General features: G+C 46.3%; 1 long non-coding RNA gene across 2 annotated transcripts in view; it reads right to left on the bottom strand.

Annotated features, from left to right (window-relative positions):
* The window catches only part of LOC122198417, a 37936-nt gene that overhangs the window by 11443 nt on the left and 1911 nt on the right, over window positions 1–24582 (bottom strand). The window contains exon 3 of one of the 2 annotated variants that reach the window (XR_006192972.1): window positions 19901–19997. The exons of the other annotated variant lie outside the window; for it this stretch is intronic. This is a non-coding gene — a long non-coding RNA (uncharacterized LOC122198417). Of the gene's footprint in view, window positions 1–19900; window positions 19998–24582 lie in introns of those variants that run through there. 2 annotated transcript variants of the gene reach the window in all.

Genomic DNA, 24582 nt, shown 5'->3' with positions numbered 1-24582 from the left:
AACGCTCTGGCACCCTAGCGCACAAAGAAAAGACAAAAATAAAACAGAATTTTTATTGATGTGCAATATACCCTCACACATATTTATCCCAATTTTTCAGCCTATCCTTTCCAGTGGGCATGTAATTTCGCTCCTATTTCCCCCTTGTTTTTAAATTTTTATCAGCATACATACTTACTCCTCAGGAGAAATTCCTAGCAAAATAACTGTTGGGTCAAAGATGTAGATAGAGGGGTGCTCACCTTTCTCAGCCTGTGTTCAGGTAGCTGCCTTGATCAAGTTTCCGGCCACAACCTTCTTGGAACCATAGTTGGAAAGTATTTGATGTGCCCAAGTCCCAGACTATGTGCCAAGTTTTCTTTGTTTTTGAAGATGTCAAGTTTCATCTTTTCCTGGAATCCTCATACAGGAAATTAGCAGAAAGTACAATGGAGCTGCCAGCCTGGTGCCATTTTGAAATAGCAAAGTCTTCTTTCTTCTGACTCTGTAAAAGGGCCTGAGCCCCTGCCATGTGACTGTCACCAGTGCTAATTTGCTCTCAAAGGGCTCAACCTCCTGTGTGCAGGGGCATGAAGTGGTGGGGAGGGCGGACATTGGGACAGGAACCCACACAGTTAGTGAGTGCCATGTAGACTGTGGGGAGTCATATTATAAAGTGCTCTGACAGCCCAGAGAGGAGAACAGGGGTAATTTAGGGTTTAGGAAGGTGGATTTGAGAGCCAAAGGACAGGGGAAAGACTTGGACAAAGGCCCGGAGATGTGGGAAGACATTGGGGTAAAGACCTTGTGGCCGTCGTGGATAGAATGTTAGAATGTGTGTGTGTGTGTGTGTGTGCATGCCTGCACAGGAAATGATGAAACGGATATGATTTACTATTGCGAAGGATCTAAATGGTGTGAGGCTTTGAATGAGAAGCCACCAAGGTTAGTCCCTGTACTACAGGCACCTGGAAACTAAGGAAGGACTTTTATTTATTTTTTTTTTTTTAATTTTTTTTTTTCAACGTTTTTTATTTATTTTTGGGACTGAGAGAGACAGAGCATGAACGGGGGAGGGGCAGAGAGAGAGGGAGACACAGAATCGGAAACAGGCTCCAGGCTCCGAGCCATGAGCCCAGAGCCTGACGCGGGGCTCGAACTCACGGACCGCGAGATCGTGACCTGGCTGAAGTCGGACGCTTAACCGACTGCGCCACCCAGGCGCCCCAAGGAAGGACTTTTAAAAATAATGCTTAGTCTGATCAGGGTGGTAAAGCCAGAAACAAAACCAGACTTTCTGTGAGGTTATACACTGGCCCCAGTGTTCTTCCCCTCCCCTCTTCTCCCTCCACCCTGGTGGTTAGGAGAAGGGAGCTGCCTGCTCTTGCCTCAACCTGACAAGTACGTTTTCAGAAGGCTGAAAAATATTCAACACATCTTCCCTTTTGATTCTGACAATATTTAACTACACTGAGTCTATTGAGTGGTGAGCCTCCAAATTCAACTTGTCTTGCAGGCCAGGGGTAATTATTTCAGGGGTCTGGTGCTCTAAGGGCAAAGGGGGTGAAGAGAGGAGGGTGAAGGCTCAGGGAACAGTTTCTGGAATGCGTCGGGTCCTGGCTTGAGTGCCCAGAGATGTCACAATGGAATCAGAGAATTGGTTTGCTAGAGGGAGGAAAGAGGCCCATCGGGCAGAGGACAATGGTTGGCGGGGGGCAGTTTAGGAAGTTTTCCTGGGGTGCAAAAATTGCTAGTTCCCGTTGTGGCTGCTCCTAATATAGCAATCCTCTCTCCCCTCTAATCTCGGTGTGGCTACCACAGCCTTCCAGCTGCTGTGTCCAAGTGGCCAATAGGAATTGCAGTTGAAATTAAGCACCAACAGAAAGACACGCCCCGCAACCCTGCATGTTTTGCTGAACACCGCAGTTTGGAATCCTTTTTCAGACAAGTTTTAATAAGCTGAGGCTCGTATTCAATCCTCCTCCACTTGGAAATTCTTCTGCTCGCTTGGAGAGCTAGTGCTGAAGCCTGAGGAAACCACTGGAAAGCATGTGCTGAGGGCTTCATCACACGGCTGGGCTGTCTTGCCTTCATGGAATGAAAGGAGCTCAGGACCCCAGAGAGCTCAGGACCTGGTCACTCCAATCATACTTTGAGATGGAGATGATGTGGACTGGAGCAGAGTTGGGGAATCCAGTCTACAGGTGCCCTTAAAGCACGGGGCAGCCCTGGGGGTCAGTTTGTTCTGGTCTGAAAGGGTCGCTGAAAGCCAATAAGCTGCAATTTTACTCCCCCCCCCCCTTTTTTTTTTTCACAACACCAAGAAACTAGAAAAAACTGGGAGTCAATCCATATGCATTTCCATTTAACCCGCCAGCAATCTTCTGCCTAGCTTTACACAAGAAGCTATCTTCGTTGTAATCAGGAATGATAATTTTAGCAATGATTGGTAGCAAAGCCATGCTAATTATTTCAAAACAAAACCCACATTTTTCAGATTTTCCTCTTCTTATTCAGCAACCTCTTCTAAAAAGAATCATAAGAGTCGAATGACATTGGTTGGTTCTTTCTCATTTTCCAGGCCTCTGTTGGAGGGGCCCAGGAGGGATCAGCCACGGGGCCTTTTCTGATCACTGGATAGCCCCTCCCTAGGTCAGCTGATCCAGCACTCTGGCTTTCTGTATCATCCCCTGCTGGTTACTCTTAAATAAATGCCTCTCTCCAGATCCAGACTTCCAAGTGCCATTGACATCCATCACCTCGTGCATGTCCAATAAGTAAGTCTGCCCTCCCCGATCACTTGCCCTCCCTTTCTCAAAGCTTCTCCTCTCTCTCATCTTCTTCATTGCCTCCATAAATCAGAACTCTGTATTTCCAGCTGTTCAGGCCTCAAGCCTTGAATTCATCACACATTCCTCTTTCTCCTTCACTTCATATATAAACCATCAGTATATCTTACTTGCTCTATTTCCAAAATACATTCAGAATCCTTCTCACCTCCTCTTTCTATCATCCTAGAGCCAGACATCATTATCTTGCTTCTGGAGTATGCCAAGAGCCTCAGAGCTCACTTCCTAAAGTCTATAGGGATCTTTTTGCAACTTGAGTCAGATCGGGTCAGACCACCTCACTGGTTCCGGCCCTGCCCTTCTCCCTCGGCCCAGCCAGCCTGCCCTTACCCCCTGGTTCTGCTCCAGCTGCTCTGGCCTCTTCCTCAAACAAGGCAAACACTTTCCAGACTCAGCAGATATCTTTGGGGTGTGATCCTTTCACTTTCTTAAAGTCTTCACTGAAATATCACCTTACCAGAGAGGCCTCCTAGGGCTGTTCCTTTTAAAACAGCACCCACGCTCTCCAGTGTTCTCTAGTTCCTTATCCTGCTTTGTTTTTTTTTTCATCACACGGATCACCCCTCGGCATTTTACCTGTTGGTTTGTTTGTTTATTGTTTGTCAGTTGCTTGCCCCCCCCCCCGCCCCCACCCCTCAGGATATACACTCAGTGAGAGCAAGGTCTTTGCTGCTAAATCCCCAGAGCTTGGCACTTAGTAGGTGCTCAATAAGGGTGTTTTAAAAGGGGGACTGATAGGCTCTCAGGGTTCATTCAGTCCAAACATGTCAGTTGACACACGAAGATACCAAGGCCAGAGGACAACTGTCCAGAGGAGGCCACTTAGAAGATTAACGGCTCTGTTGAAACAAGGACCCAAGTGCCCTGACAACCAGCCAACTCTATTAAACTGAGGCCCGCAGCCAAGAGGCGTTCTTACGTTAACACCAACACACACATTTTGTCCGTGTGTATTATCCACTAGTTAACTTTACTGTGTAATACACTCTGATGTTCATATTCCATTCTAACTCAATTTCATTTTGTGAAAAAAGCTGACCACACTCCATGAAATTCATTAACTTCAGGAGCTATTCATGGGTTGTGACCCAGAGTTTGCAAATAATATGCTATGCTATAGGGGAAGGAAAAAACAAACAAACAAACTTTCTATACCTTTTTCCACTGTTATAGTACTAAAAGACATGGCTGATGCACAGACATATCTGTTTTAAAACGTTTAAAATGCCATAGGAAACAATCTACTGAAAGTAATTCTGTAGTAAAGGTAGCCATGAAAAGAAATAAAAGAAATCCCTAAGGTCTGGTTTCTTGGCTCTCCTATCTCATGTATATTAATCTCAAAATGTCATCTTGTTCCTGATTCCATCCCTGTCTCCCTGTTTACAGTTCTGAATTTCATGCTATGCCGTGTCATATTCATTTTCTTGGTTTTGTGTCTTGCTTTCTGCACCAGCTCATGCTTATAAATTGCTGCTTTGTACTTGCAGTCAGAACAGTGCATTCCAAAAGGAGGCAGGCAGAATGGTGAGGGTTTTCACATAGCTGACTTTGTTTTGACAGTGATGGTATCTGACAGAGTGGGAACTGATTTCAGCCCGACCAAGTCACATTGTACACACCAACTATTTATTCATAGCCACCGGGGGCGGGAGATACACAGGAGTGTGGGGGCAAGAGACTGAGAAGCTGATCAAGCTGAGGACAGGGAATATGCAGTTACGCAAGGCATACAGGTCAAGGTCATGTTAAAAATCAAGTATCTAAAATACTGGCTCCAGAATAATAACCCTCTGGTCTAAATTTATCCCCCCTCCTCCAGCTCTCACCGGACTGACAGCAGCCAGTGTCACTGCTCAGGAAAAAGGCAGAATGGGGTCCAAATGTGTGTCTAAAAGAAATCTCAAATGAAAGATGGAGAAGATTTGACCTGATTCCTTCACATGCTGTGAAAGCTGCTCCATGTCACGGGATATTATTTCAGGAGAACATGGTTAGATACATTTAAGACAAAGTCACCACCTTCATTATTATCACTGTCATCACCCACGTGGCAAGGAATTTTATCGGGAGTGTGCCACCGGGTCCAAGCCATTCAGACTCTTCTCACATTGTTGGGGAGAAAGACTGGGTGGCACCCGAGACCAGTGTCCTGGTTATTCTCCACATATCCCTCCTCCCCTTCTATTCCCTGCCCTGCTCTGTGCCCTCTGTTTCCTATAACTGTAACACTAATCTCCCAGTTCCTCTGGCTTCGTGTTGGGTTCAGCCAATGGGAGGCACTGGCAAACATTCCAGGTTGACGCATTGCTTCCCCACTCCATTCCATCCCACCCACTTGACTACAGTTCCAGCAGTGGTCATGTCCTCTGCGGCTCTGGAAGGGGAGGCCCTTCTCTCATGGCTGAAGCTCTCAAGGCCTCCTGGCACACCATTTGCTCCCCGGGCCCTTCAGGTCTGGTCCTAGTTTCTTGCCATTCTGTGTTGGTTCCTTAACTCTAGCCATACCTTTGTAAACAGTTCCTTCATGAAGCTCTTATTCTTTCCCTCCTTCCAGTTAAACACTTTTGAGTATGCACCTGCTGCCTGACGGGACCCTGAATGATGGACTTGCTCTCACATCCATGGATGCTCTAGGCCTTGCTCATGCCCTGCACCTCACAGAGGTCCAGGAAGGCAGAACAATTTGCTGCCCTGAAATCTGACCTCTAGCCCTGGCACAGGCCCATGGCTTTCCCCCTCTATCCATTTAGATCCCGCTTTTTTTGGATAACTGAATGCCAGCAGCTGGGACGTTGAAGGAATCTCTTGAATTTGTTACATGACGTTGGGCAGGATCGGGTAGGGCTGAAGCTCATGGTGGTAACTCCAGGTTTTTCAGGCCTACTTCCTTTCCAAGGGCTCAGGAGAGGTGGAAACATGCCAGTTCAAGCTAGCCCCCCAAGGGAAGTAGATTCTCAGGTCTGGGAAGAACGTTAAAGGTCATCTGGGCCAATCCACTCCCTCTGCAGCTGGGAAAGTAAGACCCAGGAAGAGGAGACTCCCTTGAGAGAGACAGCGTGAGAATCCAAATCTCCTGAATATGTCATCAAATCTCAGCGCTGGAAGGAGCATTAAAGGTTATACAGCCCTGCCACGATAAACAGCAAAGTTCACAGGTCTGCCATTTATAAGGCGGGGACTGCCAAAGCCACAGTGGCCCCTGGCAACCTCCAAACCTAACCTAACCAAGGATGGTCCAGACAGCGCACCAGGGTGTAATGTGGCGTGAGGAGACACCTGCCACCTCCCCTCTCCTAGCAGGGCAAGCTCCCTGCCAGCCTACGGAGCAGCCGCTCAGGGTGTGGGCAGCACAACCTTCCCTGCTTCGTGTGAGTCGGCCAGTGCTGGCTAGGTTCCCTACCCAGGCTCACTTCCAGGTCTACACCTAAACTAGGTTTCCCAGCCCCTGGGGCTTAGATGGGGTCATGTAACCAATCCTTACCAACAGAAACAAGTGAAAGGTATGGGTCACTGCCAGTTGGTGGTGGCAAAGAAAAAGCTTCACTTTCTTTTCTGTCCATGTGGCTGGAAGCGAAGGACTCCAAGACGGCAAAGTTGCCAGAGGGGTCCAGCCAAGATTGCCGTTGTCTCTGGGAGACAGCTGTGTGAGAGCCCTACCCCACCCGTGCCACCCACATCTTCCTGCAATGAGGGGGACGCAATAAGCTTTTGTCGTGCTGAACACTGAGATGAGAGGTGGAGGAGGGTGACCAGCAGCTAGTGCCAACAGTCCCGGCTAATACAGAAATCGAGTAACTTTCCTGGTAACCCACACACCCCTCAGTCCCTCAGGCTTGATCTTTCAGAGACAACTTCGAGCCTCCCTGTCTGCCCCTTCATGGAAGTCTCATTCCACAGTGTCTCCTTCCCACCTCTCCTCTCTTCCCTTCCCCTCTCCCCTGCTGCTACCACCTGGATGGCTCAAATGGCCTTCTAGAGGGTGGCTTGCTTCTCTTGGAAGCACCCTTCCACGCTGCCGGAACCATTTCTTTATGGGGCCCTTGTACCCTCTTCAGTCCTCCAACAACACACCTAGCGTTGCCCTGAGAATTGCCTGGATCCCAACAGTCATCTCTGGGCCGCTTTTCTTAAAGCTGTTGGTGAATAGCAATATTCTCTTTGCAAATGCATGCAGAAATCTCCATTATGTCCTTTATTGTTTTAAAGGGACAATAATTTAAGAGCACTATTTACAAGTTTTTGATAACAACAACAATAATAGCAATGACAGAGATGATAACCCCGCCTTTTTTTTTCCATTGTAGAAACTTCCAGCCATTCACCCTATCAATCCCTTAAAATAGTCCTTCCTATCTCCACTCTTCCCTTTTGGGACATGACCTGGGTTTCTGTGTCTAATCTCTAAGATCCTAGGGTGGTACCCACATAGAGATTTTTTTTTTTTCAATTGCTTCAGGCCATAGGGGAATTTTGTGCTGAGAAGACAATGCAATTTGTGCTTTTTCCCACCCTTCTGGAGGAAGAAACATTTCAGGGGGCACCACACCTAAACATCCTGGGCATTTCCAGCAAATCTCAGCAGATGATGAGATGTGGTGGGAAAAATATGGCAGTTGAAACCTATAATGCAGATTTTTTCCCCCAATCATTGTAGGTGTTCAATTAAGGTAGATTAACCTAGTCTTTTATTGGTTCCTCTTCACTTGCTCTTGAGTTGATCAAAGGGTAAAAAATCTTTAGTGAAATGATTGTATATGATTATTGGATGGTGACTTAGTGATGCTGGAGAGAGTGAATTATTGACTGATTGAGTGAATGGATATTATAATCCACTAGCCTCACGGTCATGTGAGGGCCGTGGAAAGCAGGCTTGCCAGAGTCAAGAGACCTGGGCCTCGGCCTTAGCCCTGTTATGAGCTCAACCGTGTGATCATGAGCAAGTCACTAATGCAGACTGATAGTTGGTTTTATCACTTGTAAAATAAGGAAGTCGGACTAGACCAGTGCTTCTCACACTTCTGTGTGGACACAGATCACCCGGGGATCTTGTTTTAAATGCAGGTCCTGACTCAGGAGGTCTGGGGTGAGGTCCAAGTTTCTTCATTTCTAACAAGCTCTTGGTGATGCTAGTTCTTCTGGTCTGGGAGCCACACTTTGAGAAGCAGAGGTTTCAACAGGAAAGGTCCCTTTCTTAATGTTCAATGGCTCTGTTTTTGACACATTAGAATAATCAGTTTATTTGCTATTCAGCAGCTGAACTCCTTATAAAAGATACATTTGTTTGACCCATTGGTTTCTTCCCATATAATTCAGAATGAAATCCAAATTTCGCCATATGGGCCTATACAGCCCAATACGATCTGATTCCCCCCCTCCGTTACTTTCCTAACCCCATTTCCTACCACATCTTCCCCTTGTTTATAGATATATTCCTGCCAAGGTGGCCTCTTTGCTGTTCCAGGCATGCTCTAGACTCAGAGCCTTTGCATATGCTGTTCCCTCCACCTGAAATACCTGTTCCTTAGATATCTGTGTAATTTGGTCTTTGCTCAAATGTCTTACCAGAAAGAACTTCCCTGATCACCCTATAAAAATTGTTCCCCATGGGGTGCCTGGGTGGCTCAGTTGGTTAAGCATCTGACTTCGGCTCAGGTTATGATCTCATGGTTCATGAGATCAAGCCCCAGATCGGGCTCACTGCTGTCAGTGAGGAGCCTGCTTTGGATCCTCTGCCCCCCCACCCCCCGTCCCTCCCCTGCTTGCACACTCTCTCTCTCTCAAAAATAAGTTAACATTAAAAAAAAATTGTTCTCCACTACCACCCTATCACTCTTTAATTCCTCATTTAATTTTCATTCATAGCAAATATTGCCATCTGGCATCTTGCACATAAGTTTTGCAGTTAGTAATTGTTTTATTTATTGGTGTGTTTGCTTTAATAGTTGTGTGTTTATTAGGCTCTATGTCTATTGTTTCTCTCCCCCACCAGAATGTAAGCTCCACAAGAGCAGGAATTTTATCTATTTTGTTCACTGCTTTCCCCTCAAGACCTGAACAGCACCCAACCATCGCTTGTTAAGCGAGTGAGTAAAGGAATAAATGAATAGAGAAAGTGAGATATGGATAGGCTATTAAAATTTTTTTAAGTTTATTTATTATGAGAGAGAGAAGAAGAGAGAGAGAGCATGAGTAGGGTAGGGGCAGAGAGGGAGGGAGAATTCCAAGCAGGCTCCACACTGACACAGTGCAGAGCCCAATGTGGAGCTCAAACTCACAAACTGTGAGATCATGACATGAGCCCAAATCAAGAGTCCAATGTTTAACCGACTGAACCACCCAGGCACCCCTGGATAGACCATTTAAAAAAAAGGGGGGAGGGTCCTGGGGTCCTCGGCACCGACAGCACTGACTGAGCCTGCTTGGGATTCTCTCCTCCCTCTCTCTCTGCCCCTCTCCCACTCATGTCTCTGTCAAAACAAATAAATAAACTTAAACACACACACACACACACACACACACACACACACACACACACACGGTCCTCTGCTGTCATTTGACCCATCTGTACCCTCTTTGTTTCCAAGAAAACCTGTGAGTGTCCTAACTCCTAGAGACTGCCAGAAAAAAAGAAGTCTGCAGGGAGAATGGCGTGGGGTTCACCCTAGCCACAGAGCAGTTCTGTACTTACGACTCACTTGACTTCCCTTTGCTACCACCGTCACCTGAGAGGTGTATATCTCCCTGGTTGGAGAGTGACCGCATCAGGTCACCATTCAGATCACTGAACTAACTCCCCTCACTCCATTCTAGGGCCATCATTAGCCTCTTGATTATGACTTGGCTTTGCAAGCAACCTCCCACAGTGAGAAAGAACAGGCTGGTCAGGCTGACCCAAATGCCCGCTTCACCAGGCGTTTATACATCTCATTATAAATTAATCATTTGGCATTCTGCTTTATCCCCTCCAGTCTCCTCTGAGTGAGTCAGCTTTCTGAGTGCCATTAACTTTGGGGCCCTGAGGAGATCAAGTTTCTGAACCTTCAAGGCCAGACCCTGGACAGCGGCTACGTCTACAATATGTGACTACCCTCTGAAGGCAGTCAGCAGTTGGCCTGCTGGTCTTTCCTGGGCTCTCCCGGCATTACTGCAAGCTTTGTTTAGCATTTTCCCACAGACCCAGCAATTCCACCTAGAGAAGTTTGTACTAAGGAGAGAATTGGCTAAGTATGTAAAGACATATGCAGAAAGGTGCTCATGATTGAAGTCGTCTGCCCTCTTCCTCAGCTAAAGGTGGTGGTGGTAATTTTGTATCGCATGCAGACACAGATACAGATGCTCTGTATCCCCAGAGTGTGGGTGGGTGCTAGAGCCCCCCAGGCCCTGCCTCATATAGCACCTGGGAGTGGGGGGTGGAGAGGCAAATTAGCTGATGGTGGTGCCTCTTACTATAGTTGTGAGGGGAAACAGAGTAGCAATGGTTTAAGTAATCGGTACCCAAAAACCCAGAAGTGAATGAAGCTTTGGTCGCATTTAGTGACCAAGGAATTAGGGAGCCACATTTATTGCTGGGGCCAGGAGTGGAGTCCTGATCCCAGAGCAATGGCTGGCCTGGGTGGGCTGAGTCCTGGACCAGGAGGTGGCCCAGTCGTCTGTTCTGGCGATTGCTCTGGGCATTGCGGGGGCAGGTTTGCAAGTTGACCTAGAAGTCAGCCAAAGTCAGATGGGCTCCAGTCTCCGGCCTCTCCTTGAGGCTTCCATCTGGAGCATGCAGCTTCTCCAGCCAACCAAAGGCCCCTTATACTCCCTTTCTCAGGGAGCCTCCCCCGACCCCCTCATTCTCCAGGGAGCCTTAGCCCCACAATCACTACCCTCACCACTTGAGAGGAAGCAAGCTACTTTTAGTCTCCAGAGATGATTCATCCTCCCAAGGGTGACCAAGATGACCTCTCTCCCTGAAGCAGGAAATAACCCCCAAGTTAGCAAAAGCCTGGGAACAACTGATCCATCAGTCGGGGTCTGGCTCACTATGTTAAGGTTTATTCATACAGCATATTAAGGTTTATCATAAAGCCATTAAAGTGAAAATACAGATCTATACTAAAAGTGAAAAAAAGAATGTGACAAAACTGCCCATTCTTTTACTCTGGTCCCGATTTTACAAAACTATGGATGTGCAAGTATAAGCACATGTGCATGGAGAAATAACTGAATGATACTCATCAAAATGCTAACAATGGTTATCTTTGGGTGGTGAGATTTCTGGTAAGTCTTTTTTATTCTTCTCTGTATTGCTTGACATTTTACAATGAGCATGTTTATTTTATAATTAGGAAAAAAGGACTTTCAGTTTGAAAGAAAAAGCTTCCATTCAATTTGGCATACTATAATGTTCAAAATGCCGGAGCAGTGGCCGGTATGAGGTACCCTGGAAACACAGAGTTGAGAGTGGCATTCACCCTGCCCGGTGTGTGCAGGACCAACGTGCCCCAGTCAGATGACCTCTATGGTAGGTCTTCCTATTTCAAGAATCTATGGCTTGAAGACGCCAAACAGTATCTCTAGATCAAAACTATTTATAAGAATCATTTCCTTCATAATGAGTTGGAACTTCCACTAACTGCTTGTGTTTAGATGACATCATCTCTGAGATTTATGTGAAATGACTCCTTTTCCTTGATGTTATCAGGGCGCTTCAGCAGTTGAGTTCCTTATATTTCTTTGTGTTTAAATGATATCTGAAGAAGCTGTCATTTGTCAAGGTTTAATTGTCTCCGTTATTTTTTTTCTTGGTAAGTTTCCAGATCATTGCTGGGTAGATTTGATCCTGAGGCCAGCAAAGACATTGAGAGAACGGATCTGCCTCCAAGTTCCAGGTTCTAGTCCAGATCTTCCACTTTTTGGCTATATGACCTTGAGTTAGTCACCTCTCTCTGAGCCTTACCTTTTTTCACTTACATAAAAGGGGAGAAGGAAGGAGGTTAGACGAGATGATTTTAAAGATCCTGTCCATCTCTGCCTCTCTATGATGAGTTTTAACCCTGAGATTATAATAGAATATCTCATGGTTTTGGTCCCAAATATTCTTTTTTTGGAGGGGGGGGCAGCAGGCAAAAGTTTATTAGAATATAAGATCAGAAAGGAAGAATAGTATGAAAGTTCTCTTTACAGAGAGGGGGCATTTGAAAGTGAATGCCCCCGGTCCCAAATATTCTTAAAGTTATCTCAGTATAGGGGCACCTGAGTGGCTCAGTCAGTTAAGTGTCCGACTTTGGCTCAGGTCATGATCTCACAGTTCATGAGTTCAAGCCCCACGTTGGGCTCTGTGCTGACAGCTCAAAACCTGGAGCCTGCTTTGGATTCTGTGTCTCTCTCTGCCCCTTCCCCGCTCACACTCTGTCTCTGTCTCTCAAAAATAAATGTTAAAAAACTGTTTTAAGTTATCTCAGTATAACTGGAAAATGTTATTGTTGAATAATACCTCAGAGTCTACCGCCTGAACTAGGCAGTACCTCCTGCACTACCCCCACTAGGTAGTCACCCAGTACCTACTAACACCTCAGAGACAAGAAGCCTCCCAAAGCAGCCCATTTCCCTTTAGCCAAAAAGAGCATTTAAAAGACGTTTCTTCACAGAAGTGAAATCTGTCACCCTGTAACTTCCACCCAGAGTTCCACACTCTGAGTCACTTTGCAAAGGGCATGGAAAAGGCACTACTCTCTTGTTCCCTTCAGTGCCCCCTGGGCAGCCTCAATGAAAGCGCTTCCAATTCCTGACACGGATTTTTTTTGTTGTTTTTTTTTGAAGACACTGCTCTTGGGGGAGGGAGTCTCCCCCTTCCTCTTTGAGACCTCAGAACCTGGAAAAGGGTGAGCACTTCTTTACTCAAAGCTGCAGTGATAAATGCGAACTATATAGAATAAGGAGTGTGGAAAGTCAAATATTGAATCCCTTTGCTTTGTTCTTTTGCCCTGAGTCTAAGTCTGAAGCCTCACTGCCCTGACCTATACCTTGTGGTTGTCCCGTCCTTTTCTAATATTAGCCTTTCTCCCCCTTCTCCTAGTCTCTCTTTCCTTTTCATAGCCCCTGTCCTCGGAGTCCCTGCATCACCCCACCCCATTTTTCTGAGTTACCAACACTCTCACCAGAAATCTCCAGGTCTAAGTCCCTTCTAGTGCTTGTAAATTACTCAGCCTCTGGCATCTCACTCTCTTCTCTCCACTTTCTGCCACTGGGTACAGAGGAGAGTTGGTTCTGAGACCCAACAATGAAAATAAAGGACATCTAGAATAAAGGGGACTTCCACTTCAGAATGCAGCTTGCTTTCCCCCAAAAATGTTAGACTAAAAAATGGATTACAAACTTGCAACTAGTGGATGAATACAACACGGAGAGCTAATAATGCACAGGATAGTGATTATGGTCAATACTGTATTATAGACTTCAAAGTTGCTAAGAGACTAGATCTTCAGGGTTTTCACCACAAAAAAGAAATAATAATTATGTTATGTGCATGCCTGATGGAGATGTTAGCTAAAACTACCATGGTAATCATATTGCAATATATAAATGTATCAAATCAATACCTTATATACCTAAAACTTACATAATGTTCATGTCCATCATATCTCAGTTTAAAAAGAACAAGATAAAGGGGTGCCTGGGTGACTCGGTTCATTGAATGTCTGGTTCTTGTTTTTTAGCTCAGGTCATGATCTTGCAGTTTGTGGGTTTGAGCCCCTCATCAGGCTCTGTGCTGAGAGTGAGGAGCCTGCTTGGGATTCTCTCTCTCTCCCTCTCTCTCTCTGGCCCTCCCCTAGTTGTGTTCTCTCTTTCTCTCAAAATAAACTTAAAAAAAAAAAGATTAAAAAGGATTAATTAATCCTTCAATGAGTCTATGTTAGTACTTCATGTTCCTTTTGTCAACATAATTTTAATCTTTCATTTTGTAGAGGAACAAAGGTCCCTCTGCTTTCCCAATCCTAGAGTTTCAATACAAGGTACTCTTCCATTTACTTCAGAAAATCATGCCTTCATGCTCCCTAACTCTTGGGTTTCTCTGCTGGATGAGAAGGTGGGAAATAGGAGGGACTTCAGAGACAGGCATTTCTATCAGTCAAGATTCAACTAGAGAAGAACAAGTAGGAGATATATATGAATATATTAAGACATTTATTGCAAAGAATTGGTTTATGTATTTCTGGGGGCTGACTAGATAAGCCTGAAATTATGGGGCAGACCTTCGAGAAAGGTGAGCTGGAACTCTCAAGTGACTTTCTTCTCCAGGCAAGCCTCAGCTACCCTCTTAAGACCTTTGAACTCTTTGAACCAACTGATTATCTAGGATAATGTCTCTTACATAAGTCAATTAAGAACTTTAATCTTATCTACAAATTACCTCCACACCACATTTAGATTAACATTTGGCTGAATAACCGGGGACTGTGATCTAGCCAAGTGGACATGTAAAAGAGACCCAATACATCCCTCAAAGACCTATCTTGGAACTTTGGAAGTGACTTGTTCTATATATGTGCTTATTTCCTTTTTCTATAAGGAAAGGAAGAATTGATAGAAAATGTGCCTGCATGTATCAAGTTTCTTTAAAAATGTTTACCTCCTTTGCTTAGGCCACTCATAAGCCCCTCCTTTGCATGTTAATAAAGAGGCGTATGGAACCCAAAGTGGCTGGGTGTCAGTCTCAAATTCTGGTTCAATGGAATCATTGTGTTTCCCAGTGTAAGCATTCCTCTTTTTGGAACTAAGATTTCTAGACCAGTGGAGCCTAAGAGCACGAGGAAAGAAAGCAGGAATTTTTCTAGTGGATCATTAAGAATAATAGTGAGTGGAGGGACTCCCATTTCCACCCCTTGATTCCTGAACCATGAATCCTGTCTATGGGAGAAATAGCATTAGATATTGAACACTGGTTTAAAGAATATACAGCATTCTAAAGGACATTACCCCAGCCCCACAAGATATTGTCACCTAGCTGGTACTGTAACTGTGTCTTCAAAAGGCCATCCCACCATTCTATCAAGTCAGCTGATTCAGGATGATGGGGGAACATGGTAAGACTAGTGAATTCCACAAGCATAGGCCCATTGCTACATTTCACTGGCAATAAAGTTAAGTCCCTTGATCAGAAGCAGTGCTGTATGGAATAATATGATGACAGATAAGGTATTCTGTAAGTGCACCTATGGTAGTTTTGGCAGAATCATTGTGTGCCGACAAGGCAAATCTATACCCAGACTAAGTGGCTATTCCAATAAGAACAAAGTGCCATGATGGAACAAAGTTTCCATGATGGAAATGGTCCAATGTAATCAATTTGCCACCAGGTAGCTAGCTGATCACCCCAGATGATCTCAGTGTTGGTCTCTGCTGCTGGCACATTGGGCACTCAGCAGTGGCTATAGCCAGGTCAGCACTGATGAGTGGAAGTCCATGTTGCTGAGCCCATAGCATGACCTCCATCTCTGCCACCATTCTCACTTTGTTCATGAACCCAGTAGGCAATGATAGGACTGAGGAAATAAGGTGACGGGTATCCATAAAATAGGGTGTCTTATCCACTTGATTAAATTTTCCCTCTGCTAAGGCTACCCTTTGGTGAACATTCACATGGAATACAAATACATTCACATCTTTTGCCCATTCAGAGAGGTCTATACACTTACCTCCTTCCCAGACCTCCTTGTCACTAACTTTCCAATAATGTTCCTTTCAAGTCCCTGACCATCCAGCCAAACCACTGACCACAGCCCATGAATTAGCATAGAATCTTGCCTATGTATGAGCATAAGAGTTCTGAGTTGAGTGAAAAGTAGTATATCTTGGATCACGAAAAACAGAGTCATGATGGCCCTTCAATCAATTCCTAGACTTGAGCCAGTTTGCAGACCTAGAACCTCTTGAATGAAGTAGAGACCAGGTTCCCTTGAGGAAGAACTCTACTAACATTGTTAATCTTTCTTTCAGTCTTCCCCAAAGGGACCGTGATCTACCAGCTAAACACCATAGGTCTCTATGAATCATAATATTGTGATTATTGCTTGGGCATAATCGTCCATGATGGTAACCACACACAGCTTGTCTTTGGTGATTAAGTGATTATCACTTGGTACCTGCCGCTCCGAGATCCCATTATCCCCTTGCATGAGGGATATAAGTTTGGTGGTTGCAGTTCCTATTATAAAGTTTGACCTACAGACAAGAGTGACCACAAGGAAGCTGAGGCCCCCTTCACAAACTTATTTTCACAGTCAGAGCAAAAGGTTTGTACTCCTGGCCCTGCTGATGTCGGTGAGCAGGTCTTACGTGATAAATTGACTTTAACATACCAGTCTCCCTAAGCTTTTGGCTACCTTCCTCTACAATATGCCAAAGCTGTTCTGGCATTTAACTTCATTTTGTGTAGGCCACCTTTAGATCCATGGTTTAGCCAACGAACCAAACTGTAGAGACCTTTTAACCCCTCAATCTAATACACTGAATTCAGGGAGCGCCTGGGAGGTTCAGTCGGTTAAGTGTCCGACTTCAGCTCGGGTCATGATCTCGCGGTTTGTGGGCTCAAGCCCTGCGTCGGACTCTTATCAATCTGCTTATTGAGCATTTGCTACATGCAAACGCTGTGCTAAATGCTCTACACACACTATCTCATTTGCTGCTCATGGTAACTCCATGAGGTAGATATTTTTATTCCCATTGTACGTATGAAGGAACTGGAATTCAGATGGTCACAAAACTAGTAAATGACAGGAACAGGATTCAGACCCTGGTCCAGCTCCCCCCTGTCCTTGTCCTTATGTAATCCAGCATGAACGGAATTAATCGTGGAGCGAGACAATGGGAGAAAACATAGGATGAAGACAAATCATGAAACATTTTGTTTATGGATTCTTCAGTGCCATTATTTAACATAGAGGCTGGGGTGGGGGTGGGGGGAAGGAGGAAGAATGGGATTAGAATTATGTCACTTCCCATGGCCATCGGGAGGTAGTTGAGAGTTGGGTTAGGAGGCTATGGCCCTGATCCAGACTTGGAGTAAGAAACCCACTGCAAACCCTCAAGCTTTGCTACTCAAGCATGTGGTTTGTGGACCAGCCGACTCTGAGTCACCTAGAGCTTGTCAGAAATGCACACTCTGAGCCTTGCCCAGACCTACTGAATCATAGTCTACGTTTTAACCTGATACCCGGCCAATTCTAATGCACATTGAAATCTGTCCAGCGTTGCCATAAAGGACAGGAGCTCTGCCTGGGTGTCGCACTCCTCCTAGAGGTACACATCTTTTGGGGACGGTGGATCCCTTTGAGAATCAGAGGAAAGTCAAGGACCCTCACCCTGGAAAAAAGTGCTGATGCATACCAACAGTAGCTTACAACTTTAGGGGCATCACGGAGCCCTGAAGAGCATGAAGACCACTGCTTGTCTGTAGGGATCCTCAAATACTTTTTTTTTAATATTTATTTATTTTTTGGAGGGAGAGAGAGAGAGAGAGAGAGAGAAGGAGACAGGCAGACAGAGCGCAAGCGGGAGGGGAAAGAGAGAGAGACACAGAATCCAAAGCAGGCTCCAGGCTCCAGGAGCTGTCAACAAAGCCCAACGCAGGGCTCGAACTCACGAACCACCAGATCACGACCTGAACCGAAGTTGGACACTTAACCAACTGAGCCACCCAGGCGCCCCAGGATCCCCAAATCTTAATTCATTACTGATTTAGTTGGGGAGCAGTGGTGAGGAGTTTACAGTTAAAACCCATTTCAAATCTGAAGTTACGGATTGTCATTTTAGAGACCTCTTCAGAGCTGGGACCAGGCTTCCCACACTGCAGCCAGGGCCAGGACTCTGCTCCCCTCCTCCCCACCCTCCTGGCATTGTTCTCCAAATCCCCTGGTGGTCTGAGCAGATACCCTGGAGCAACGAAACAAGGCCCACCCTGGCTTCCTGGAGCTGGATGGGGCTGGCCTGCCTCCTTTCCTTTAGTCCCAGAAAAGCCAAAATTAGCCTCACTTTTGTTCCTTTTCTCAGGAGCCTCTACATTGTATCTCAGGAAAGGATTATTGTGCTCTGGGGACCCTATCTTATCATGGGGTGTGGGGGAGGTGATGAGTGAAAGGAAAACGGTCTTTGACAAATTGGTTCAATTTGGACAATCACATGGCTTTCCAGTAATTGCCCACCACTGCCTCAGTAAGGCTATTGTTTCAGCTCCCAAATATTTAGCTAAGTAGGAGGTGGGGAAGGTTGGGGAGCGGTCAGAGGTTTGAGAGCATGAGAATGTGGGGAAAGGACTTTGGTGAGGCTCTGGCATTATGTTGGGAATGGTGACACCCAGGAGGCTCTGGTCCCCGCACGTTGAGTTCCTTATCACTAACTGAGTTCTTTGGAGCTCAGGAAAGGTCACTTAGGGTCACTGCCTGAATGCAGAGGAGTGGGAGAGACCCCTTCTGAGGTAAGGGCTCTGGAGGCAGTAGCATTTGAGCCTAGTTTGGTTCAGCAATTACCTCCTTCTTGGCTGGATAGCCTGCCTTGCTGACTCCTCTGGAGCCAGATGAAAATACTCTTTCACCTCTCACAGCGAACACTGCTCAGAAAAACAAAACCATGCACGGTAAGCCAAGGAGCAAATGGGACTTGAGCTGTCAGAGCTAAAGGTTTCACACAGAGAATTCAAGGCATGACCAGGCATTTGTCCTTGTACGACTTTTCAAAAAATTCCTGGGTCTCCAGGGAGAGAGTTCCCGCTGACCTCACTCAGGCTTGCTCAGCCTGACATCACAGGACATTCAGGAGATGAGGCCACAGCAGCACATGAGAATGCGTGTTATCGATGGGGAGCACTTTTCCCCTGTGCTCCTGTGGTCATCTGTCTGATATGCCTGTGGGTGGAGGGGGGCAAAGGGAAGGGAGTGTCCAGTCACCGGCGACAGAAAAGAGCCATGAGGTCATCGGAGCGCAAGGCTTTCCTCACTGACCATTGGCAGCAATGGTTTCCTAGCTTGCATTCCCAGGGCTCACCTCCACTCTCGCGGAGGGTTTTGATATTGGGATTCCTGCTTTAGACATACATTTTTCTTCCATCTGAAATTATGCTCCAATAGCCAGACAGGGGATATATTAATTGGCAAGAGATTTAAGATTTAACGTTGAGGGGGCGTCTGGGTGGCTCAGTTGGTTGAGCGACTGACTTCAGCTCAGGTCATGATCTCATGGTTCTTGCGTTCGAGGCCCGCACTCTCTCTCTCTGCCCTTCCCCTCCTCACACTCTCTCTCTCTCAAAAATAAGTAAACGTTAAAAAAAGGTAAAAATACAAATAAATACTTTAAAAAAAAGATTTAATTTTGGGAACTGCATTGTGTTTCCAGCTTCTGATGCCAACTGTCTGATTCTACCTGGGATGCTGCCCTTGCCTCTAACAACTCCCTGCCGGGGCACGACTGTGTGGGCAGCCTTCCATCCACTTTGTCCACACCCTCCTCACAGGTCCCCTCCTTGTTGCATTCTCAGTAGGATTTGGGGTCCCCGCCCTCTTCCACTCCCAGACCCACTGTATCAGCAATACGTGAGAATCTATATGATAAACAGACCAACCTGATGATTTGGCTGTGCACAGAGTCTGGTAATCATCGAGTCAGCTGATCTCAAAGGACGGATTTAGCTCCAATATTTTAGGATCAAAATGTTCTGGGGGATGGCAGCCTCTGGGGAATAAGCGCACAGCCATTTGCACAGGTGGGTATTAATAACCATTAGGTGTCAGTCTTCTTATTTCAGTGATTGTCTGCCTTGGCTGCTTATTAGAATCACACGTGCGGTTTGTAAAAATTGCACATGACGTGATTTCGAAGCAGACAGTAGATGTGTGGGGTTTTGCCCTCTTCTCTAGGAAACAAAAAAGTGCCTGAGGATCCCTGGCCGTGGTTCCACCACAAGGGCATGTGCTGGCACGTGGTAATTAATCTCTTGGGGAATCTTCCTAATGAGGGTCAGTCACTTGGCACCACAGAGGACAGACAGCCTTCTGAACAAAATGGGGTGTGGGGCCCCAGGACTCACCCTGGTAACTTCCTTCAAAGAGTAGCCTCACTGGGGAAAGGGATACGCTCAGATCCTTAGACTCCAAGACGGTGACAGAAAAGCTGCGGGCACAGGGTGGGTCTCTGTGGGGAAGAGAGTGAAGATTCAGGTTTCGCCAGCTGGAGGGGCTGGAACCAGTCTGACTCAGCCTTGCTCAGCTAGCTGGTCTCCCGGGGAGGAGGCTGTGTAGGTGAACTGCTATTTTAGGAGACCAAGTCAGGGTACCCTTGGCCATGATTAGGAAAGGGGGAGGCTGCTGTCCCTTCTTCCAAGGGCCCCAGCTGGGCCTGAAAGGCTGTAGGGAGCAGGGGGCACGCACCAGCTGAGAACCGAGGGGATCGGTGTCCAACAGTGACACCATGAGGCAGCGAGAGATCACAGCAGAAGTAATGGTAACTGCTAACCTTTCTTAAGTGTTGTTTGCCCAGCATTGAATTCAGTGCCTTGCACTTATTCATTGATTTAATAACATTCAGTATCAGTTCTGGGAGGGAGTCACGACCACTTCTATTGCGCGGAGAAGGAAACCGAGGCATGGAGGTTATACGGAGAACAGCTGCTAGGCTGTGAACCAGAGAGTCTGGCTCCAGAGCCCACCCCCCTAACAACAGGCTGGCCCAGCTGCCTCTACAGCCACAGCCATCATTTACTGAGTGCTCACTGTGTGCTCTTGTGTGCTCCGTGCTCCCTTAGTCTTCACTGCCATCTTATGAAGTAAGGACTGTTTTTATTCCCATTTCGCAGATGGGGAAAGTGGGGCATGGGGAAGATAGATAGATAAGTAGTGGACCGTTCATCATCCGTCCTCTCTTCTCTGGGAATGGAGGCTGGAAGAATGCCACCTAACCCCATCGCAGCACCTTCACTTTTTGGACTATCTAAGCCTTTCGGGTTCTCAGCGAACTGAAGCAAGAGTTGGAGATCTTTACGAGGGGATGCTGAGCTTCCTGAAGTAAACCATGGGCAGTCTTTAGTGAGAGACTGGAGAAACAAAGTGGGTGTGACAATATCTCCACCTTGGATTTGTGAGAGCAGGCCATACCAATAACCGGGGGGGGGGGGGGGGGGGGGGGGGTACTGTTCCAGATACACTGAATCAGAATATATAAAGGGTGGAGCCAGGAAACCTGAATTAAAACAACGAAAACCAACCACAGGTGATTCTAGGGCACAGCCAGCGTTAAGAATTACTCCCTTTATTTCACAGTGATGTTTTACAGCCCCCAGTGAGCAGGCAGCAGTGATTCCAGGAACTGTGGCTAGCTTTCACATCATCTCGCTTAGAAAGAAGCTGCCTGGGGTGCCTGCGTGGCTCAGTCAGTTAAGTGTCCAACTTCGGCTCAGGTCATGATCTCACAGTTTGTGAGTTCGAGCCCCACATCACGTCAGGCTCTGTGCTGACAGCTCAGAGCCTGGAGTCTGCTTCAGATTCTGTGTCTCCTTCTCTCTCTCTGCCCCTCCCCCACTCCAGCATGCTCACTCACTCTCTCTCAAAAATAGATAAAAATAAAAAAAAAAAAAGATTCTTCCTCTCCCTCTGCCTACCTCAAAAAAAAAAAAAAAAAAAAAAAAGGAAGCTGCTTGTAGAAGCTGACCAGAGGGAAGGAGCTGGTTAAGGACTGGGGCAGAGAACCAAAGGCCATGGGACTCAAGACAGACCCGTATGCTTGTTTATACTCACCCCTCATCTTCTCTGTGTAGAAAGTCATTATCTGTTCTTCAAAGACAGGCTCAAACATCTTATTCCTAGTGTAAACTTCCCCTGTCTGGCCACCACTCCTCTAGCCTTGCCCCCGCCAAAGGACCGCCCCTCTGTAAGCCCACAGCACAGGCCTCCCTTAGACCATGGCCCTCCTCTTCCGTTCTCTGTCAGCACCAGGCAAGACACTGCTCACATTCTCAACTGCATGTGATTCATGCACTGCCCCAGCCAGCAGGGTATCTGGGACAGAGAACCTCTCAGAAAGTGCTAGCTGAGTGAACACAAGGGAAAGGAAGAAGGGGAGATTAAAGACAGGAGATAGGGAAGACAAAAAGAGCCAAAGGGAACACCCTGGAGGGAGGATGGCTAGTGAAATCTGATTTAGTGCTGATTCCTCAAGCACATGTGACCTTTGCTCTGACCCATGGGACAGCCACTCCAGGCACTCACCTGGTCACCCCAGAACTGGGTAAGGTACAGAGACAGGAGAAGACGTTTATGATTTCACCACAAATCATTCCTTATCTCTGTTGATGCTTATAACAATTTTTTGAGATAATAACCTCATTTTACAGCTGAGAAAATGAAGGCTCGGAAAGCTAATAAACATGTCCAAGGTCATGTGGCTAGTGAGCAGAGGACAGATTCATCCAAATTCTTGGCTAGACAAAAGGAGTTCAGATTCTTAAGTTTGGAAGAGCCGTGGCATATCATCTGATCCAACTCTCTGGGCAATGGTGCATCTTTCCCAAAACCTATTCAAGGAGGGGTGATGGAGTTGGGTTGGAATAACTCTAGTGCCGGGGAGCTCCGTGCAACCACAGCAGCTGGGGCAGGCCCACGTGAATGTTCTCGCTTGCACTAAGTTATACTCTTCTCTGTAGCAGCTCAGTCCTCTCCTCCTGAAGGTCAAAGGCATTGCTCCCATTCCACTCTCCCAGTTCTGCTCTACCTCACATGAGACCCCAAGGTCCACAGCTCGGACTAAGGAGGAGGCCCTGCTTCCCCTCCAGTGCAGCACAATGACCCACACTCCCAGTGTTCGCTCAGCTACTCACTAGCTCGGGACAGCGTGGATGAGTCACCACCTGTCTATGGGGATCTATTTCCTGGGTAAGGTATCCCAAAGCAGTGACATCTTCTGCTACTCTTTCTTTGCCCAGGAGAAAGTGAGCATCTCAAAGTATCTCACTCCTGCCTCCTCAGAGGTTCAAAGGGGCTTTACTCACACAATTTCACAATACAAATGTACTCAAGGCCCAACTCACTTTGGACCCCTAAGGCGGGGGGGGGGGGGGGGGGGGGAGGAGAGAAGCTATAAAACAAACTACTTCATTCCTATAAGGTAATGATGATGACCAACATTTTACTGGCCTTTAGGAGTTGAAAAGGCCTTTCATGGTTTGTTTTCAGGTTTTGTGGCCCACCGATAAGGCAGGTAGGAGAGGAATGAACTTTCTTGTGAACAAGAATAGCAGGAATCAGTCTCACAGCTGGGGAGTGGTGAGACTGGGATTCACCACCAGGCCTTCTGGGTCCAAGATCAATGACTCCCCCCCGAGGCCCTCTGGAGACCATCCAGGTGCCCACAGCGCCAGGCACGCAGTCCTGTGGCTCACAGGCCTGAGTGGCGGCTGCTCTCGCTGGGTTTGATGCAGCACTTCTGAGCCTGGCGCTTTATTGTGAACTATCTTATCTCAATAGGAAAAGGCAATTCAGGGGAAGAATTTCCTTGTCACGGTGCTCTGGGCTCTCCATTGTCCAGCTTTCTTAGCCCTGGTTCATCCCCTGGGTCTGACCATTACTCATATCCCTGGAGGCGCCTTATCAGGGCTGTCTAAGATATAGGACCTATTTTTTATTCAGTACCAGACAAACTGGAATCTGTCCATCTTTTGTGTCCTGACATCATCCCACAATTAGCCCGCTCTGAATCCAGCCACACTGGAAAGCTGCTTGAAAAGCAGCCTGCAGTAATCTGGTTGGTTCCTTCGCAAAGCCCTAAGGTTTCAGGGTCCTCCACTGGTGAGTATGATGAAAAGCCGTCTCCTGGTGGAGCTGACTGTGAGGGTCTTTATTCCTGTACCTTCTCCCCAACTTTTTACTCGGGAAAACTTCAAACCTACAGAAAATTTGAAAGAATCATCTAACGAACATACCTACTGTTCACCGAGATTCACTAGCTGTTCATTTCATCTTTCACTTTATCTCTTTCTTTCCATATACATACACACCTGAAAAATATATATTCCTCACCTGCCTCAAGCCACTGAAAAGTTGCTGAGTCATAATGCTTCTCTCCTAAGTAGTGTGGCATGTGTATCCTAAGAATAGGGCATTCTCATTTGCAACTATGTGGATGGAACTGGAGGGTATTATGCTAAGTGAAATTAGTCAGAGAAAGACAAATATCATATGACTTCACTCATATGAGGACAAAACAGATGAACATAATGGAAGGGAAGCAAAAATAATATAAAAACAGGGAGGTGGGACAAAGCATAAGAGACTCATAAATATGGAGAACAAACTGAGGGTTACTCGAGGTGTTGTGGGAGGGGGGATGGGCTATATGGGTAAGGGGCATTAAGGAATCTACTCCTGAAATCATTGTTGCACTATATGCTAACTTGGATATTAATTAAAAAATAAATAATTAAAAAAAAGAATAGGGTGTTCTCCTATACAACCTAACACTATTATCACTCTCAAAAAAAAAAATGAAACAATGTTAGCTAATATGCTGTACGTATTGAAATTTCCTCAATTGCCCCAATAATGCCTATATAGTGTCCCATCCCTCCCTTCAGACTCCTTTATACCAGTACAGCTTTCTAGTTCTTTTGTTTGGTTGTTTTTTGTTTTGTTTTGTTTTGTTTTTGTCCTTCGTGACATCTAAAAAAACTCAAGGTAGTTGTTTTGCAGAATGTCCCACAATTTGGATTTGTCTGATTGTTTCCTCAAAA

Source organism: Panthera leo, chromosome C2, assembly GCF_018350215.1.
Source record: "Panthera leo isolate Ple1 chromosome C2, P.leo_Ple1_pat1.1, whole genome shotgun sequence".
In the NCBI taxonomy this organism is placed as follows: domain Eukaryota; kingdom Metazoa; phylum Chordata; class Mammalia; order Carnivora; family Felidae; genus Panthera; species Panthera leo.
Note: the sequence above shows the minus strand (reverse complement) of the source record. Positions and strands in the feature narration are given on the sequence as shown.